This window comes from Brachyhypopomus gauderio, unplaced genomic scaffold (genome assembly GCF_052324685.1).
Source record: "Brachyhypopomus gauderio isolate BG-103 unplaced genomic scaffold, BGAUD_0.2 sc414, whole genome shotgun sequence".
Classification (NCBI taxonomy): domain Eukaryota; kingdom Metazoa; phylum Chordata; class Actinopteri; order Gymnotiformes; family Hypopomidae; genus Brachyhypopomus; species Brachyhypopomus gauderio.
In genome coordinates this window covers 20,001-41,664 of record NW_027507235.1, presented here as the reverse complement: position 1 = coordinate 41,664, position 21,664 = coordinate 20,001, and the positions used below count along the sequence as shown (strand labels likewise).

The 21,664-nt window shown below is 44.4% G+C and overlaps 2 non-coding genes across 2 annotated transcripts; both read left to right on the top strand.

Annotated features, from left to right (window-relative positions):
- The first annotated feature begins 18,115 nt into the window (after positions 1 to 18,115).
- On the top strand, positions 18,116 to 19,948 carry LOC143505873 (18S ribosomal RNA). The gene has a single exon (XR_013128019.1). It is a non-coding gene; the product is annotated as an 18S ribosomal RNA (ribosomal RNA).
- A 1,121-nt stretch (positions 19,949 to 21,069) lies between these two features.
- LOC143505868 (5.8S ribosomal RNA) lies at positions 21,070 to 21,223 on the top strand. Its single transcript, XR_013128014.1, has one exon. It is a non-coding gene; the product is annotated as a 5.8S ribosomal RNA (ribosomal RNA).
- Positions 21,224 to 21,664: the final 441 nt, after the last annotated feature.

Genomic DNA, 21,664 nt, shown 5'->3' with positions numbered 1-21,664 from the left:
CTCATCCTAGTGTGTGTGGCGGGCTCAGAGTATGCCTAAGGTGGGGTAACTATTTTAAACATTTTACTAATTTCTGGATGTATTAAATCATCCATGTGTCTCATCCTAGTGTGTGTGGCGGGCTCAGAGTATGCCTAAGGTGGGGTAACTATTTTAAACATTTTACTAATTTCTGGATGTATTAAATCATCCATGTGTCTCATCCTAGTGTGTGTGGCGGGCTCAGAGTATGCCTAAGGTGGGGTAACTATTTTAAACATTTTACTAATTTCTGGATGTATTAAATCATCCATGTGTCTCATCCTAGTGTGTGTGGCGGGCTCAGAGTATGCCTAAGGTGGGGTAACTATTTTAAACATTTTACTAATTTGTGGATGTATTAAATCATCCATGTGTCTCATCCTAGTGTGTGTGGCGGGCTCAGAGTATGCCTAAGGTGGGGTAACTATTTTAAACATTTTACTAATTTCTGGATGTATTAAATCATCCATGTGTCTCATCCTAGTGTGTGTGGCGGGCTCAGAGTATGCCTAAGGTGGGGTAACTATTTTAAACATTTTACTAATTTCTGGATGTATTAAATCATCCATGTGTCTCATCCTAGTGTGTGTGGCGGGCTCAGAGTATGCCTAAGGTGGGGTAACTATTTTAAACATTTTACTAATTTCTGGATGTATTAAATCATCCATGTGTCTCATCCTAGTGTGTGTGGCGGGCTCAGAGTATGCCTAAGGTGGGGTAACTATTTTAAACATTTTACTAATTTCTGGATGTATTAAATCATCCATGTGTCTCATCCTAGTGTGTGTGGCGGGCTCAGAGTATGCCTAAGGTGGGGTAACTATTTTAAACATTTTACTAATTTCTGGATGTATTAAATCATCCATGTGTCTCATCCTACTGTGTGTGGCGGGCTCAGAGTATGCCTAAAGTGGGGTAACTATTTTAAACATTTTACTAATTTATGGAGGAAAAAAAAGACCCAGCATTTTGCATTCAAATGTGCAGGGCGCACCGGCGTTTAAAGTCCAAAAGATGGCAGCATTACTCCACCGTAGTAATTATTTTCCTCCTTAAAGCTGTATACCATATGTTTCTGGAGGAATTAAATTCAGGCCTATAAGCCTACTGTGTGTGGCCGGCTCTTAGTGCACATTCTTAGGCTATGTATTTAATACAGAATAATGATTTTCTGGATGTATTAAATCATCCAGGGCTCTCATCCTACTGTGTGTGGCCGGCTCTTAGTGCACCTTTTTAGGCAATGTATTTTATACAGAATGATGATTTTCTGGATGTATTAAATCATCCAGGGCTCTCATCCTACTGTGTGTGGCCGGCTCTTAGTGCACCTTTTTAGGCAATGTATTTTATACAGAATGATGATTTTCTGGATGTATTAAATCATCCAGGGCTCTCATCCTACTGTGTGTGGCCGGCTCTTAGTGCACCTTTTTAGGCAATGTATTTTATACAGAATGATGATTTTCTGGATGTATTAAATCATCCAGGGCTCTCATCCTACTGTGTGTGGCCGGCTCTTAGTGCACCTTTTTAGGCAATGTATTTTATACAGAATGATGATTTTCTGGATGTATTAAATCATCCAGGGCTCTCATCCTACTGTGTGTGGCCGGCTCTTAGTGCACCTTTTTAGGCAATGTATTTTATACAGAATGATGATTTTCTGGATGTATTAAATCATCCAGGGCTCTCATCCTACTGTGTGTGGCCGGCTCTTAGTGCACCTTTTTAGGCAATGTATTTTATACAGAATGATGATTTTCTGGATGTATTAAATCATCCAGGGCTCTCATCCTACTGTGTGTGGCCGGCTCTTAGTGCACCTTTTTAGGCAATGTATTTTATACAGAATGATGATTTTCTGGATGTATTAAATCATCCAGGGCTCTCATCCTACTGTGTGTGGCCGGCTCTTAGTGCACCTTTTTAGGCAATGTATTTTATACAGAATGATGATTTTCTGGATGTATTAAATCATCCAGGGCTCTCATCCTACTGTGTGTGGCCGGCTCTTAGTGCACCTTTTTAGGCAATGTATTTTATACAGAATGATGATTTTCTGGATGTATTAAATCATCCAGGGCTCTCATCCTACTGTGTGTGGCCGGCTCTTAGTGCACCTTTTTAGGCAATGTATTTTATACAGAATGATGATTTTCTGGATGTATTAAATCATCCAGGGCTCTCATCCTACTGTGTGTGGCCGGCTCTTAGTGCACCTTTTTAGGCAATGTATTTTATACAGAATGATGATTTTCTGGATGTATTAAATCATCCAGGGCTCTCATCCTACTGTGTGTGGCCGGCTCTTAGTGCACCTTTTTAGGCAATGTATTTTATACAGAATGATGATTTTCTGGATGTATTAAATCATCCAGGGCTCTCATCCTACTGTGTGTGGCCGGCTCTTAGTGCACCTTTTTAGGCAATGTATTTTATACAGAATGATGATTTTCTGGATGTATTAAATCATCCAGGGCTCTCATCCTACTGTGTGTGGCCGGCTCTTAGTGCACCTTTTTAGGCAATGTATTTTATACAGAATGATGATTTTCTGGATGTATTAAATCATCCAGGGCTCTCATCCTACTGTGTGTGGCCGGCTCTTAGTGCACCTTTTTAGGCAATGTATTTTATACAGAATGATGATTTTCTGGATGTTTTAAATAGACACAGAGACGAATAACTCTTTCAACCTTTTATTGGTTCATCCAATGCCTGCATTCTGAGTTCTCTTACCCTGAATGCATCACTCAGGGTAGGTATAGATGCATAGAACCGATCTGCAGTCTCCATGGTATGGCACATGCTTTTACAAACTAACATGCGGTTCTCAGTGCTGAGATGTCTGACTTGGTTACTGACTGATGTTCGGATTATGGTAAACCCGATAGGTCCATCCATGCCTGCATGTTTCCATGCCCTTTGAAAGAGGTGGGTAATTTTGGTCATTTTTTTCCCTTGACTCTGAAAGACATACAAGCACTTTTTGTCTCCATAGCAGTAAGAGATGTCAGCCATGGCTCTTAACCATGTAGCCTCTTCAGGCATCAGGGCGAGGTATGCCGAGCCGTATCTCCTGTCCGTTTTGTGTCGATCAACCTGGGGAAATATGGATGTTACAAAAGACCCATGCCTCTCATGTTACTGTGTGTGGCGGGGGTAAGGTGGACTTATGTGGGCTTACCCAGACGACTGTACGGCCTTTGTCATCTTGGTCTGCGTTGTCTACTTGGTCCTTGGTCATATTGTAAAGAACCACAGGTCTATGGCCTGTTACCATCCCGAGATACCCTGTCAGATACCCTTGTAAGAGGCAATATGTGTCGTCTCTGGCCTCCTCCCTCATCTGGTCTGGAAGATAAAACCACCATGTTTAAAACATGTATGCCTATAAATGTGCACCTGTTGCGGGCTTGATATGTCTGTATTATGGCACTCACCTATGAGCCTGGGTATTTCCACTACTGCTATCTTCATAAATCTCTCAAAATCCTGGGTGGATTTTAGTTGTTCTGTAAGTGGATAAGTCAAAGGTTATACCATATGCATATGGATGTAATTTCTCCAGAATGTGCATGTGGATGTCAACATACTTGATTTAAGTCTTCTCACTGCCTGCCGGTGGCATCTCATATGTCTAGTGTGATCCTTCAGTAGCTTTTTGATTTGAAGGAGTATCTGTTTGATCTGGTGTGTTTGAAGGCCCAGTGTGTCCAGGTGGAAGGCTCGTGCGTGCTTTATAAAAGACATAGCGTTTATAAGCATGATATGTACCGTAGGGTGGCTATACTTGCTTTGGATCAGAGCAGACGGCCACTGTCTTAGTCTCTCCAGGTTGTGGATGAATTTAAGGCTATGGAAGTCGTGCTTGCTTGTGTCTTCGGCCATGTGGAGAATGAATTTTAGGGCGTGCGTCCTTCTTTGTTGGCCGTTTTCTGAGTCTTTCACTGTGGGATTAGAGCGTACGTGAAAGGCCTGGTAGTCGTCTAGGGCCACTTCCACCCTGGTTCCTTCCAAAGCTTCGGGTAAGATCAAATGCCTCCCCTTCCTAAGTGTGTTGCCTTCGGCCTCAGAATCGCTTGAGCTTGATGGTGAACCCACCGCCTCGTACTCAGAATGGCTGGATGCCGGTTCTTCCACGGCATGGCCATCACAGTTTGACCCTTCAGACGTGTCCGGCTCTGGGTTAAATGTAGTTTGGCTGTCACCAGTTTCCTCGGGTGTCTCACAGGCTACACTGTCTTTTGAACTCTGGGTCTTACGGTATTTCTCTAACAATTTGCCCATAAAAAGTCGCTTCGCCTGGGCTACCATTTTCATTTTTTGGGTACCGTGTACATTATGGGTAGAGCTTAAGTGCATGTCCAACCTCACCAAAGACTTCTTGTCACAGATTTCACAATCTAGCCGTACTGAACAACGATTGCTAGCCAGCCTAGCTATCAAACCGGTCTCCTTGTCATCGATTTCATGAACCGTTTTTAAGTGTTTTTTCAGCCTAGTGCACTTAACTTTACACATTGGACATTTCTGCCAAAGATAGTGAAAAAAAGAGACAAAATTAGTTATAATTTATATGATTAATTTAGTTTTAAAATGCCCGAAATGCGGTACTTACCGTCTGTCTGCCTGCCATCTTCAAGCCGCTGTGATGCTAATTAAGCTTCCTTAATAGAACACACCTGGTCCCTAATCAAGAGGGCGGGAAAGGCACATTCCACATTGCGCATTGCGTGTTCCGTATTGCCTTTTTAAATTAAATATACCAGAGGCATAGACACTTAGAAAAAAATAGAGGCCTTTTTAAATTAAATATACCAGAGGCATAGACACTTAGAAAAAAATAGAGGCCGTTTTAAATAAAATATACCAGAGGCATAGACACTTAGAAAAAAAATAGAGGCCTTTTTAAATTAAATATACCAGAGGCATAGACACTTAGAATAAAAAAGAGGCCTTTTTAAATTAAATATACCAGAGGCATAGACACTTAGAATAAAATAGAGGCCTTTTTAAATTAAATATACCAGAGGCATAGACACTTAGAATAAAATAGAGGCCTTTTTAAATTAAATATACCAGAGGCATAGACACTTAGAATAAAAAAGAGGCCTTTTTAAATTAAATATACCAGAGGCATAGACACTTAGAATAAAATAGAGGCCTTTTTAAATTAAATATACCAGAGGCATAGACACTTAGAATAAAAAAGAGGCCTTTTTAAATTAAATATACCAGAGGCATAGACACTTAGAATAAAAAAGAGGCCTTTTTAAATTAAATATACCAGAGGCATAGACACTTAGAATAAAATAGAGGCCTTTTTAAATTAAATATACCAGTAGAAAAGACACTTTGAGTAAAAAAGGCCATTTTAAATAAAATATACCATGGCCAAATGAACTTAGAATAAAAGAGGAGAGTTTAGTTTAAATTATACCATGGTTAAATGCTGTTAGAAAAAAAGTGCACAGTTTAATCTTATTTGGAAGGCGCATTGACTCTTAAAGTCCACAAGATGTCACCGGTACTCCATCGTTTTTTTTCTGTTATACCATATGTACGTGCCACTGGGTGGACCCTCCAGACACCTCAGCCTAGTTGAAGTGTCCGATGAAGGTGCACTCATCTGGGCATGAGGTAAAGTTATTATACCAACATCATGTGGAGGTTTTCAAGTCAGAAATTGCACAAAGTCCCTAAATATACCAGAAGCATGGAGTTTTATGAGTGAATTAGTCTATGTCCCTTACTTTGTTAGACCATACACAAGATATTTTCTTCAGGAAATGCACAGAGTCCAATGCTATAACATTGCCAGGTGGTGGCTTTAAGGGAAAAAAGCATAAAAGTGTCCGAAAAACATGCTCTTTAGCTCGGGTACATCCCCAGGATCAAGAAAAATTGTCAGTTTTTTTTTCTATCTTGCTTAGAAATAGGTGTAAATTGACTCTGAAGTGTCATATCAGGCAATGCACAGAGTCCTTAAATATACCAGTAGCATGAGGTTTTTGTTGGAAATTAGTCTATTTCCCTTCCTGAGTTATACCTTATACAAGTAGTAATCTTCAGGCAATGCACAGAGTCCTTAAATTTACCAGTAGCATGAGGTTTTTGTTGGAAATTAGTCTATTTCCCTTCCTGAGTTAGACCATATACAAGTAGTAATCTTCAGGCAATGCACAGAGTCCTTAAATTTACCAGTAGCATGAGGTTTTTGTTGGAAATTAGTCTATTTCCCTTCCTGAGTTAGACCATATACAAGTAGTAATCTTCAGGCAATGCACAGAGTCCTTAAATTTACCAGTAGCATGAGGTTTTTGTTGGAAATTAGTCTATTTCCCTTCCTGAGTTAGACCATATACAAGTAGTAATCTTCAGGCAATGCACAGAGTCCTTAAATATACCAGCAGCAGGTGGTGGCTTTTAGTGAAAAAAGCATAAAAGTGTCCAAAAAACATGCTCTTTAGCTCAGGTACATCCCCAGGATCAAGAAAAATTGTCAGTTTTTTTCTCTATCTTGCTTAGAAATAGGTGTAAATCCAGTCTGAAGTGTCTGATCAGAAAATGCACTAAGTCCATTTTTTCTGTTATACCATACGCATTTGCCACTGGGTGGCTCCTCCAGACACATCTGTCCACTTGGAGTGTCCAATGAAGGTGCACTCATCTGGGCATGAGGTAAAGTTATTAAGCTTCCTTAATAGAACACACCTGGTCCCTAATCAAGAGGGCGGGAAAGGCACATTCCACATTGCGCATTGCGTGTGTCCGTATTGCAGCCATCCCTAAGCAGTAGGTCGCGCTGGGATTGCTCATTGCGTATTGCGTGTTCCGTATTGCAGCCATCCCTAAGCAGTAGGTCGCGCTGGGATTGCTCATTGCGTATTGCGCATTGCGTGTTCCGTATTGCAGCCATCCCTAAGCAGTAGGTCGCGCTGGGATTGCACATTGCGTATTGCGTGTTCCGTATTCCGACCATCCCTATTTAAGGGTTAGGCGCTGTTAAGATTTTTCAAAGTCCAAGAATATACCAGCAGCATAGACACTTAGAATAAAAAAGAGGCCGTTTTAAATAAAATATACCAGTAGCATAGACACTTAGAATAAAATAGAGGCCTTTTTAAATTAAATATACCAGAGGCATAGACACTTAGAATAAAATAGAGGCCTTTTTAAATTAAATATACCAGAGGCATAGACACTTAGACTAAAATAGAGGCCGTTTTAAATAAAATATACCAGTAGCATAGACACTTAGACTAAAATAGAGACCTTTTTAAATTAAATATACCAGAGGCATAGACACTTAGAATAAAATAGAGGCCTTTTTAAATTAAATATACCAGAGGCATAGACACTTAGAATAAAATAGAGGCCTTTTTAAATTAAATATACCAGAGGCATAGACACTTAGAATAAAATAGAGGCCTTTTTAAATTAAATATACCAGAGGCATAGACACTTAGAATAAAATAGAGGCCTTTTTAAATTAAATATACCAGAGGCATAGACACTTAGAATAAAAAAGAGGCCTTTTTAAATTAAATATACCAGAGGCATAGACACTTAGAATAAAATAGAGGCCTTTTTAAATTAAATATACCAGAGGCATAGACACTTAGAATAAAAAAGAGGCCTTTTTAAATTAAATATACCAGAGGCATAGACACTTAGAATAAAAAAGAGGCCTTTTTAAATTAAATATACCAGAGGCATAGACACTTAGAATAAAATAGAGGCCTTTTTAAATTAAATATACCAGTAGAAAAGACACTTTGAGTAAAAAAGGCCATTTTAAATAAAATATACCATGGCCAAATGAACTTAGAATAAAAGAGGAGAGTTTAGTTTAAATTATACCATGGTTAAATGCTGTTAGAAAAAAAGTGCACAGTTTAATCTTATTTGGAAGGCGCATTGACTCTTAAAGTCCACAAGATGTCACCGGTACTCCATCGTTTTTTTTCTGTTATACCATATGTACGTGCCACTGGGTGGACCCTCCAGACACCTCAGCCTAGTTGAAGTGTCCGATGAAGGTGCACTCATCTGGGCATGAGGTAAAGTTATTATACCAACATCATGTGGAGGTTTTCAAGTCAGAAATTGCACAAAGTCCCTAAATATACCAGAAGCATGGAGTTTTATGAGTGAATTAGTCTATGTCCCTTACTTTGTTAGACCATACACAAGATATTTTCTTCAGGAAATGCACAGAGTCCAATGCTATAACATTGCCAGGTGGTGGCTTTAAGGGAAAAAAGCATAAAAGTGTCCGAAAAACATGCTCTTTAGCTCGGGTACATCCCCAGGATCAAGAAAAATTGTCAGTTTTTTTTTCTATCTTGCTTAGAAATAGGTGTAAATTGACTCTGAAGTGTCATATCAGGCAATGCACAGAGTCCTTAAATATACCAGTAGCATGAGGTTTTTGTTGGAAATTAGTCTATTTCCCTTCCTGAGTTATACCTTATACAAGTAGTAATCTTCAGGCAATGCACAGAGTCCTTAAATTTACCAGTAGCATGAGGTTTTTGTTGGAAATTAGTCTATTTCCCTTCCTGAGTTAGACCATATACAAGTAGTAATCTTCAGGCAATGCACAGAGTCCTTAAATTTACCAGTAGCATGAGGTTTTTGTTGGAAATTAGTCTATTTCCCTTCCTGAGTTAGACCATATACAAGTAGTAATCTTCAGGCAATGCACAGAGTCCTTAAATTTACCAGTAGCATGAGGTTTTTGTTGGAAATTAGTCTATTTCCCTTCCTGAGTTAGACCATATACAAGTAGTAATCTTCAGGCAATGCACAGAGTCCTTAAATATACCAGCAGCAGGTGGTGGCTTTTAGTGAAAAAAGCATAAAAGTGTCCAAAAAACATGCTCTTTAGCTCAGGTACATCCCCAGGATCAAGAAAAATTGTCAGTTTTTTTCTCTATCTTGCTTAGAAATAGGTGTAAATCCAGTCTGAAGTGTCTGATCAGAAAATGCACTAAGTCCATTTTTTCTGTTATACCATACGCATTTGCCACTGGGTGGCTCCTCCAGACACATCTGTCCACTTGGAGTGTCCAATGAAGGTGCACTCATCTGGGCATGAGGTAAAGTTATTAAGCTTCCTTAATAGAACACACCTGGTCCCTAATCAAGAGGGCGGGAAAGGCACATTCCACATTGCGCATTGCGTGTTCCGTATTGCAGCCATCCCTAAGCAGTAGGTCGCGCTGGGATTGCTCATTGCGTATTGCGTGTTCCGTATTGCAGCCATCCCTAAGCAGTAGGTCGCGCTGGGATTGCTCATTGCGTATTGCGCATTGCGTGTTCCGTATTGCAGCCATCCCTAAGCAGTAGGTCGCGCTGGGATTGCACATTGCGTATTGCGTGTTCCGTATTCCGACCATCCCTATTTAAGGGTTAGGCGCTGTTAAGATTTTTCAAAGTCCAAGAATATACCAGCAGCATAGACACTTAGAATAAAAAAGAGGCCGTTTTAAATAAAATATACCAGTAGCATAGACACTTAGAATAAAATAGAGGCCTTTTTAAATTAAATATACCAGAGGCATAGACACTTAGAATAAAATAGAGGCCTTTTTAAATTAAATATACCAGAGGCATAGACACTTAGACTAAAATAGAGGCCGTTTTAAATAAAATATACCAGTAGCATAGACACTTAGACTAAAATAGAGACCTTTTTAAATTAAATATACCAGAGGCATAGACACTTAGAATAAAATAGAGGCCTTTTTAAATTAAATATACCAGAGGCATAGACACTTAGAATAAAATAGAGGCCTTTTTAAATTAAATATACCAGAGGCATAGACACTTAGAATAAAATAGAGGCCTTTTTAAATTAAATATACCAGAGGCATAGACACTTAGAATAAAATAGAGGCCTTTTTAAATTAAATATACCAGAGGCATAGACACTTAGAATAAAAAAGAGGCCTTTTTAAATTAAATATACCAGAGGCATAGACACTTAGAATAAAATAGAGGCCTTTTTAAATTAAATATACCAGAGGCATAGACACTTAGAATAAAAAAGAGGCCTTTTTAAATTAAATATACCAGAGGCATAGACACTTAGAATAAAAAAGAGGCCTTTTTAAATTAAATATACCAGAGGCATAGACACTTAGAATAAAATAGAGGCCTTTTTAAATTAAATATACCAGTAGAAAAGACACTTTGAGTAAAAAAGGCCATTTTAAATAAAATATACCATGGCCAAATGAACTTAGAATAAAAGAGGAGAGTTTAGTTTAAATTATACCATGGTTAAATGCTGTTAGAAAAAAAGTGCACAGTTTAATCTTATTTGGAAGGCGCATTGACTCTTAAAGTCCACAAGATGTCACCGGTACTCCATCGTTTTTTTTCTGTTATACCATATGTACGTGCCACTGGGTGGACCCTCCAGACACCTCAGCCTAGTTGAAGTGTCCGATGAAGGTGCACTCATCTGGGCATGAGGTAAAGTTATTATACCAACATCATGTGGAGGTTTTCAAGTCAGAAATTGCACAAAGTCCCTAAATATACCAGAAGCATGGAGTTTTATGAGTGAATTAGTCTATGTCCCTTACTTTGTTAGACCATACACAAGATATTTTCTTCAGGAAATGCACAGAGTCCAATGCTATAACATTGCCAGGTGGTGGCTTTAAGGGAAAAAAGCATAAAAGTGTCCGAAAAACATGCTCTTTAGCTCGGGTACATCCCCAGGATCAAGAAAAATTGTCAGTTTTTTTTTCTATCTTGCTTAGAAATAGGTGTAAATTGACTCTGAAGTGTCATATCAGGCAATGCACAGAGTCCTTAAATATACCAGTAGCATGAGGTTTTTGTTGGAAATTAGTCTATTTCCCTTCCTGAGTTATACCTTATACAAGTAGTAATCTTCAGGCAATGCACAGAGTCCTTAAATTTACCAGTAGCATGAGGTTTTTGTTGGAAATTAGTCTATTTCCCTTCCTGAGTTAGACCATATACAAGTAAGTAATCTTCAGGCAATGCACAGAGTCCTTAAATTTACCAGTAGCATGAGGTTTTTGTTGGAAATTAGTCTATTTCCCTTCCTGAGTTAGACCATATACAAGTAGTAATCTTCAGGCAATGCACAGAGTCCTTAAATTTACCAGTAGCATGAGGTTTTTGTTGGAAATTAGTCTATTTCCCTTCCTGAGTTAGACCATATACAAGTAGTAATCTTCAGGCAATGCACAGAGTCCTTAAATATACCAGCAGCAGGTGGTGGCTTTTAGTGAAAAAAGCATAAAAGTGTCCAAAAAACATGCTCTTTAGCTCAGGTACATCCCCAGGATCAAGAAAAATTGTCAGTTTTTTTCTCTATCTTGCTTAGAAATAGGTGTAAATCCAGTCTGAAGTGTCTGATCAGAAAATGCACTAAGTCCATTTTTTCTGTTATACCATACGCATTTGCCACTGGGTGGCTCCTCCAGACACATCTGTCCACTTGGAGTGTCCAATGAAGGTGCACTCATCTGGGCATGAGGTAAAGTTATTAAGCTTCCTTAATAGAACACACCTGGTCCCTAATCAAGAGGGCGGGGAAAGGCACATTCCACATTGCGCATTGCGTGTTCCGTATTGCAGCCATCCCTAAGCAGTAGGTCGCGCTGGGATTGCTCATTGCGTATTGCGTGTTCCGTATTGCAGCCATCCCTAAGCAGTAGGTCGCGCTGGGATTGCTCATTGCGTATTGCGCATTGCGTGTTCCGTATTGCAGCCATCCCTAAGCAGTAGGTCGCGCTGGGATTGCACATTGCGTATTGCGTGTTCCGTATTCCGACCATCCCTATTTAAGGGTTAGGCGCTGTTAAGATTTTTCAAAGTCCAAGAAATATACCAGCAGCATAGACACTTAGAATAAAAAAGAGGCCGTTTTAAATAAAATATACCAGTAGCATAGACACTTAGAATAAAATAGAGGCCTTTTTAAATTAAATATACAGAGGCATAGACACTTAGAATAAAAATAGAGGCCTTTTTAAATTAAATATACCAGAGGCATAGACACTTAGACTAAAATAGAGGCCGTTTTAAATAAAATATACCAGTAGCATAGACACTTAGACTAAAATAGAGACCTTTTTAAATTAAATATACCAGAGGCATAGACACTTAGAATAAAATAGAGGCCTTTTTAAATTAAATATACCAGAGGCATAGACACTTAGAATAAAATAGAGGCTTTTTAAATTAAATATACCAGAGGCATAGACACTTAGAATAAAATAGAGGCCTTTTTAAATTAAATATACCAGAGGCATAGACACTTAGAATAAAATAGAGGCCTTTTTAAATTAAATATACCAGAGGCATAGACACTTAGAATAAAAAAGAGGCCTTTTTAAATTAAATATACCAGAGGCATAGACACTTAGAATAAAATAGAGGCCTTTTTAAATTAAATATACCAGAGGCATAGACACTTAGAATAAAAAAGAGGCCTTTTTAAATTAAATATACCAGAGGGCATAGACACTTAGAATAAAATAGAGGCCTTTTTAAATTAAATATACCAGAGGCATAGACACTTAGAATAAAAAAGAGGCCTTTTTAAATTAAATATACCAGAGGCATAGACACTTAGAATAAAAAAGAGGCCTTTTTAAATTAAATATACCAGAGGCATAGACACTTAGAATAAAATAGAGGCCTTTTTTAAATTAAATATACCAGTAGAAAAGACACTTTGAGTAAAAAAGGCCATTTTAAATAAAATATACCATGGCCAAATGAACTTAGAATAAAAGAGGAGAGTTTAGTTTAAATTATACCATGGTTAAATGCTGTTAGAAAAAAAGTGCACAGTTTAATCTTATTTGGAAGGCGCATTGACTCTTAAAGTCCACAAGATGTCACCGGTACTCCATCGTTTTTTTTCTGTTATACCATATGTACGTGCCACTGGGTGGACCCTCCAGACACCTCAGCCTAGTTGAAGTGTCCGATGAAGGTGCACTCATCTGGGCATGAGGTAAAGTTATTATACCAACATCATGTGGAGGTTTTCAAGTCAGAAATTGCACAAAGTCCCTAAATATACCAGAAGCATGGAGTTTTATGAGTGAATTAGTCTATGTCCCTTACTTTGTTAGACCATACACAAGATATTTTCTTCAGGAAATGCACAGAGTCCAATGCTATAACATTGCCAGGTGGTGGCTTTAAGGGAAAAAAGCATAAAAGTGTCCGAAAAACATGCTCTTTAGCTCGGGTACATCCCCAGGATCAAGAAAAATTGTCAGTTTTTTTTTCTATCTTGCTTAGAAATAGGTGTAATATGACTCTGAAGTGTCATATCAGGCAATGCACAGAGTCCTTAAATATACCAGTAGCATGAGGTTTTTGTTGGAAATTAGTCTATTTCCCTTCCTGAGTTATACCTTATACAAGTAGTAATCTTCAGGCAATGCACAGAGTCCTTAAATTTACCAGTAGCATGAGGTTTTTGTTGGAAATTAGTCTATTTCCCTTCCTGAGTTAGACCATATACAAGTAGTAATCTTCAGAATATGCACAAAGTCCATAAATATACCAGCAGCACGAAGTTTTCAAGTGGAAAATATTCTATGTCGCTTCATTTGGTATACCATAGGCGTCAGTTTTCGGCGAAAATAATTCTATGTCGATAAAAATGTTATACCATACGTATGATTTTGTGTTCAAAAATCGCACTATGTTCCAATTTTGACCAAGGGGTGGATCATCCAGAGGCCTCGATCCTCTGACAGTGCCCGCCGAATGTGCACCCAGACGGACATGCATCTCATTCCCCCTGTCTGGATGATTTTATGAATGGGTGATATGCAAACACCTACCATCAGGTATATAGGGGAGAGGGTCTTCTGAAAGCCACATATATGGTATACCATAAATGAAGACAAGGATTATGGCGCACGCTTTGCCCGACCAAAGGTCACTCCCTGGGCATTTTAGAGGATTTGAGAGGCCTCTTTATGGATCTCACAAATGATCCATGCATGGAATTTTGCACACTTTATCCGAATAAAGTGCACTTTTGGGCTTATGAGAGTAGGTTGGTATGCCTCTCTCTGGATGTGAGGAAGGATCCAGGAATAAAGGCATGTAATGCCACCACAATTTATCCGACTAAATGACACTCTTGGGCTTATGAGAGAGGATGAGGGGCCTCTCTGTGGATGTCAGAAAGGCTCCATGCATGAAAGCATGTAATGTCACACACTTTATCCGATTAAAGTGTACATGTTGGGCTTATGATTAAGCATGAGGGCCCTATATGTGGATGTCAGAAAGGTTCCAGGCTTAAAGGCATGTAATGTCACACACTTTATCCGATTAAAGTGTACATGTTGGGCTTATGATTAAGCATGAGGGCCCTATATGTGGATGTCAGAAAGGTTCCAGGCTTAAAGGCATGTAATGTCACACACTTTATCCGATTAAAGTGCACATTTGGGCTTATGATTAAGCATGAGGGCCCTATGTGAGGATGTCAGAAAGGCTCCATGCATGAAAGCATGTAATGCCACACACTTTATCCGATTAAAGTGCACATTTGGGCTTATGATTAAGCATGAGGGCCCTATGTGTGGATGTCAGAAAGGCTCCATGCATGAAAGCATGTAATGCCACACACTTTATCCGATTAAAGTGTACATGTTGGGCTTATGATTAAGCATGAGGGCCCTATATGTGGATGTCAGAAAGGTTCCAGGCTTAAAGGCATGTAATGTCACACACTTTATCCGATTAAAGTGCACATTTGGGCTTATGATTAAGCATGAGGGCCCTATGTGTGGATGTCAGAAAGGCTCCATGCATGAAAGCATGTAATGCCACACACTTTATCCGATTAAAGTGCACATTTGGGCTTATGATTAAGCATGAGGGCCCTATGTGTGGATGTCAGAAAGGCTCCATGCATGAAAGCATGTAATGTCACACACTTTATCCGATTAAAGTGTACATGTTGGGCTTATGAGAGTAGGTTGGTATGCCTCTCTCTGGATGTGAGGAAGGATCCAGGAATAAAGGCATGTAATGCCACACAATTTATCCGACTAAATGACACTCTTGGGCTTATGAGAGAGGATGAGGGGCCTCTCTGTGGATGTCAGAAAGGCTCCATGCATGAAAGCATGTAATGTCACACACTTTATCCGATTAAAGTGCACATTTGGGCTTATGATTAAGCATGAGGGCCCTATGTGTGGATGTCAGAAAGGCTCCATGCATGAAAGCATGTAATGTCACACACTTTATCCGATTAAAGTGTACATGTTGGGCTTATGATTAAGCATGAGGGCCCTATGTGTGGATGTCAGAAAGGCTCCATGCATGAAAGCATGTAATGTCACACACTTTATCCGATTAAAGTGTACATGTTGGGCTTATGATTAAGCATGAGGGCCCTATATGTGGATGTCAGAAAGGTTCCAGGCTTAAAGGCATGTAATGCCACACACTTTATCCGTTTAAAGTGCACGCTTCGGCTTAAGAGAGGAGTTGAGAGGCCTCTCCCTGGAAGTCACAGATGATCCAGGCCTGCAATGGCAGACACTATATCACTTTATCCGAGTAAGAGGCTCCCTCTGAGCAAAGTAGGGGGGGAGTGAGGCCCCCCCCGGAGGTCTGAAAAGATCCAGGCCTTTAAATGACACGGGCTGTGCCCGAGCAAAGTGCCCACGCTGGGCAAGGGTGGAGGCGTGATGCTCCCCCTTATGGAGGTCGTCCTACCTCCATCCTCACGTAATGTATTTCGACCTGTGCGTATCCGGAGGGTGCTATGCGCAAGCCCGGAAGATGCTGGTTTCGGCTGGCCTTACCGGATCCAATGGTATAGCACCTAGGTGCGCTCTAAGGCCGTAAACCCCCCCCATGTGTTTGAGAATGGTAGGTGTTATACCATTGCCACGAACCACTTATTGAATCAGCCATGCCCTTTCGGCAATCGAGTCTCAGAGGTGTGTCCGAGGGGAAGATTTGCCTTGGCGGGCATGGCTGTCTGGCATCTCCCCGACCCTGGAGGAATGCGCTAACGGTGTAATGCAAACACCTACCAGCAGGTATATAGGGGGAGCATGCTTTCTGAGCCTTATATGATTGTACCATAATAAGGATCAGAAGAAAGGCAGTGCGTTAAGGTGAACTAGCCCGACTCTAATGCACCTTGACGGCTTAAGGGGAGGGATAAGTGACCCCTGCTGATGGAGGTCAAAGACATCCGTGTCTCTCAGGCCTTCGAACCACTGCTTGCGCCCGACCGAAATGCCACTGCTGGGCATGGGTGTAAGAGTGGTGACCCCCCTTATGGAGGTCTGTCCAACCTCCAGCCTGCATGCTCCACCTCGGCCTGTGCGTATCCGGAGGGGTGCTGTGCGCAAGCCCGGAAGATGCTGGTTTCGGCTGGCCTTACCGGATCCAATGGCACAGTACCTAGGTGCGCTCTAAGACCGTTATCCGAACCCAAGTCCGCCAGGGGTTTTTCTGTTATACCAGTAGCATCGACCATCACTTTGATCAGCCAGGCCTTTTCGGGGGTCGAGCGTCCGAGGTGTGTCCGAGGGAAGATTTGCCTTGGCGGGCATGGCTGGCGAGTACCTCCCCGGCCGTGGAGGAAAACGCATACGGTGCATTGCAAACACCTACCAGCAGGTATATAGGAGAGCATGTCTCTTGAGTTCATCCTAACCTTATAATGGTTATCCCATTCATAAGGCCTGGATGCAAGGCGGTGCGTGAAGGTAACATTAGCCTGACTCTAACACTTTCACCGGTTAGGGGGTGGAGTGGTGACCCCCCTAACACTGGAGGTCTCGCCGACCTCCAGGCACCAGCCTCACATGCTCTACCTCGGCCTGTGCGTATCCGGAGGGTGCTGTGCGCAAGCCCGGAAGATGCTGGTTTCGGCTGGCCTTACCGGATCCAATGGCACAGTACCTAGGTGCGCTCTAAGACCGTTATCCGAACCCAAGTCCGCCAGGGGTTTTTCAGTTATACCAGTAGCATCGACCATCACTTGGTTCAGCCAGGCCTTTTCAGGGGTCGAGCGTCCGAGGTGTGTCCGAGGGAAGATTTGCCTTGGCGGGCATGGCTGGCGAGAACCTCCCCGGCCGTGGAGGAAAACGCGTACGGTGGATTGCAAAAAACCTACCAGCAGGTTTTTAGGGAGAGCGTCAATCTCGAGGGCGTTCGGAGCTCTCCCGATCTATTGGCATACGATGCCCGCCAGGGGTTAGGCTCTCGGGTTACCACTTAAGGTTTCTCCCTGTCATAAGAAAGACAACCGGTCAAACCAATGCGCAATGTACAATGAGGTGCGAGCTCATATCCTATATATTGCTCAGAGCCGCAACCTCGGTGCGACATACCTAGGTACAGGAATAGGGCGAGAGGTGGATGCGCTCCTTCAGGACGGGTAGGTCGGCAGCCTCTCGGGTATGATCGTTCACCAACGAAAGCTGTACAAAAGGGGTGACTGCGCTCATTGAGGACGGCAGCCTCAACATGACATACCTATCAAAAACTCTCCCATGAGGTGTGTGCGCTCCTTCAGGATGGGAGGTCGGCAGCCTCGGTATGATCATGATGACCGAGACACAGGCCTTGGGTTGGGCCTAGGGTTGAAGCCTTCTGTGCCGCCCGGGGTAGTTCCTCCCCAAACCAGCGGGCATGCCTCTATGGGGGGGCCTCGGTCTGAAAAGACACGATCCTCACCCGGAACCGTCTGAGGGAAGCGTTGAAGGCCGGTCTGTCTACACAGGTGTCCGCTATCGGCGTCCATGGTGTACGGGTGAGAGCCAGCAGTGGATCGGGTTAGTTCAACACATGCTTGGCCTCACCCCGCCTGGTCACGGAATCACTCATTTCTCGGTTACGTCCCACAGTAGCGCGCGCGCGTGCTGGGAGCTGACGAGGGCTCTCTCCCCCACGCTGACGGCGCACCCCTGCTGCACCGATGGTGGGCGTCCGGTACCGAGGTGGGCCCCTGACCCTGCCCGGGGGATGGAGCACGCCGAGGTGGCCGCGACGTTAGCTGGTGTCCCTTTCACCACCGCGGTGCAGCTACCTGGTTGATCCTGCCAGTAACATATGCTTGTCTCAAAGATTAAGCCATGCAGGTCTAAGTACACACGGCCGGTACAGTGAAACTGCGAATGGCTCATTAAATCAGTCATGGTTCCTTTGATCGCTCCACACGTTACTCGGATAACTGTGGTAATTCTAGAGCTAATACATGCAAACGAGCGCTGACCCCTCTGGGGGATGCGTGCATTTATCAGATCCAAAACCCATCCGGCGGGGCGCGGGCCCCCCGGCCGCTTTGGTGACTCTAGATAACCTCGGGCCGATCGCGCGCCCTCCGCGGCGGCGACGTCTCATTCGAATGTCTGCCCTATCAACTTTCGATGGTACTATAGTCGCCTACCATGGTGACCACGGGTAACGGGGAATCAGGGTTCGATTCCGGAGAGGGAGCCTGAGAAACGGCTACCACATCCAAGGAAGGCAGCAGGCGCGCAAATTACCCATTCCCGACACGGGGAGGTAGTGACGAAAAATAACGATACAGGTCTCTTTCGAGGCCCTGTAATCGGAATGAGCGTATCCTAAACCCATGGGTGAGGGACCCATTGGAGGGCAAGTCTGGTGCCAGCAGCCGCGGTAATTCCAGCTCCAATAGCGTATATTAAAGTTGCTGCAGTTAAAAAGCTCGTAGTTGGATTTCGGGAGTGGGCTGACGGTCCGCCGCGAGGCGAGCCACCGCCTGTCCCAGACCCTGCCTCCCGGTGCCCCTCGGATGCCCTTGGCTGGGTGTCCGGTCGGGGTCCGGAGCGTTTACTTTGAAAAAATTAGAGTGTTCAAAGCGGGCCGCTACTCGCCCGAATACCTGAGCTAGGAATAATGGAATAGGACTCCGGTTCTATTTTGTGGGTTTCCGGAACCAGGGCCATGATTAAGAGGGACGGCCGGGGGCATTCGTATTGCGCCGCTAGAGGTGAAATTCTTGGACCGGCGCAAGACGGACGAAAGCGAAAGCATTTGCCAAGAATGTTTTCATTAATCAAGAACGAAAGTCGGAGGTTCGAAGACGATCAGATACCTCCGACCGTAAACTATGCCAACCCGCGATCCGGCGGCGTTATTCCCATGACCCGCCGGGCAGCGTGCGGGAAACCACGAGTCTTTGGGTTCCGGGGGGAGTATGGTTGCAAAGCTGAAACTTAAAGGAATTGACGGAAGGGCACCACCAGGAGTGGAGCCTGCGGCTTAATTTGACTCAACACGGGAAACCTCACCCGGCCCGGACACGGAAAGGATTGACAGATTGATGGCTCTTTCTCGATTCTGTGGGTGGTGGTGCATGGCCGTTCTTAGTTGGTGGAGCGATTTGTCTGGTTAATTCCGATAACGAACGAGACTCCGGCATGCTAACTAGTTATGCGGCCCTCCGTGGTCTGCATCAACTTCTTAGAGGGACAAGTGGCGTTCAGCCACACGAGATGGAGCAATAACAGGTCTGTGATGCCCTTAGATGTCCGGGGCTGCACGCGCGCCACAATGGTTGGCTCAGCATGTGCCTACCCTTCGCCGAGAGGCGCGGGTAATCCGCTGAAACCCAATCGTGATTGGGACTGGGGATTGCAATTATTCCCCTATGAACGAGGAATTCCCAGTAAGCGTGAGTCACAAGCTCGCGTTGATTAAGTCCCTGCCCTTTGTACACACCGCCCGTCGCTACTACCGATCGGATGGTTTAGTGAGGTCCTCGGATCGGCCGCACCGGGACCCCTCGTGGGCCTTGGTGTAGTGCTGAGAAGTCGATCAAACTTGATCATCTAGAGGAAGTAAAAGTCGTAACAAGGTTTCCGTAGGTGAACCTGCGGAAGGATCATTAACGGGTAGCGCCGCCCGGCGCGCCTCCTCCCAGCCTCTGTGCGTCTCCTCGGGCCTCTGGGGAAAGGGTTGTGCGCTTCGGTACCGGACTGGAGATCATCATATGTTTAACGCCTGAACAGCGATGGCGCAAGCTGGTCTGTTCTCTCCAAACAGCCCCCCATCTCGAGCGCACCTCCTCGGTACTCTCTGGCTCGTGCGAAGCGCTAAAAAACACGGTTACGGCCGGTTTCCACACGCACAATGGCGTGAGTCTGGGCCGCGAGGCCCTCTCTCTCTGTCGGCGTGCGTGGGGTTTTCCACATTCGGTGACCTCAGGCTCACGGCACCACCACGCACCCTACGTCTGTTGCTATAAATCGGGACTGTGCCCGTAAAGGACCAGACCCGCGTTGGGAGGTTCGCAGGAGGCTCACGCCACCTTTGTCTTCCTGGGCTCAGACGTCGTCAAAGCGGTTGCGCGTGTGTGGCCGTTGCCTTCCATTTTTCGTCGGGTGACGGGTACCTACTAGTCTTCGAACCAACCCCATACAGCGCTACGAGTGCTCTCCCTTACCGGAGGCATGGCGGGCGGTGATGGGGAGGGCCACGTGTGGACTCTAGCTCATCAACCCCGCCTCAGGCAGCGCTACGAGTGCTCTCCTGTACTGGAGACATGGCGGACGCTGACTGGGTGGTCCCCCTGGTGGCTTTAGTCTTCACACCCTCCACACCCCGGTGCTACGCGTGCTCCTCTCCGCAGGGAGGGGTGGACATGGCGGGCGGCGGGTGAGGAGAGGGGTTCACTGTGTGCTGTAGCTCCCAAGCTCACCTCGGGCAGCGCTACGAGTGCTCCTCCCTTCCTGGGAGCATGGCGGGCGGTGACGAGGTAGGCCTCTGGGTCCTTCAGTATTCACACACCCCTTTCCAACACCCCGTTGCTACGCGTGCTCACCCAGTCCTCCGAGACGGACAGGGCGGGTGCCGAGTGTGGAGGGGGCCCGCAGAGGGCTGCGGGTTTAAAGACCCCGTGCTCGGGTGCCTGTCCCTCGGGTCAGGCACTACGGCGGGGCGCCCGTCACTTGAAAAATGGTAAAAACCATTTATCATGTTTGGTGCCTCTCACGAAAAAACCAAGAGTACAACTCTTAGCGGTGGATCACTCGGCTCGTGCGTCGATGAAGAACGCAGCCAGCTGCGAGAACTAATGTGAATTGCAGGACACATTGATCATCGACACTTCGAACGCACATTGCGGCCCTGGGTTCATCCCAGGGCTACGCCTGTCTGAGGGTCGCTATTCCCATCATTCGGACTGTGCCTGTAATGGGCAAGACCGCGGTTGGAGGTTCGAAGGTGGCCCTGGTCACCTCCGTCTTCCTAAATTCAGACGCGTCCCGGTCCTCTAGCTCCCCGGCTAGAGAGAGGGGTCACACGCTCCGTGTTAGGTTTCGCTGTGGAGCTCGTCTCCCCGTAGGCTGCGGCCTCCCTGCCTCTCGATCACCCCGATCCTGGTCCTCCAGGGGCCCCGCAATACTCCTACGGCCGAGGAAGAAGCGCGCACGCGGCTGCCGGTGGGCAACCATGCAGGCTGCCCGCGTGCGTGTCTCCCCCTTCCTCACCAGGCCGGCAGGAGGATGCGTGGTCGCGCGGGTGTATCGGTTGGTTCGGGTTGGTGCGTCGTCCTATGGGGGCCCAAGACGTGCCTCCCTCCAGCGTCTCCCTCTCACGGTGTGCT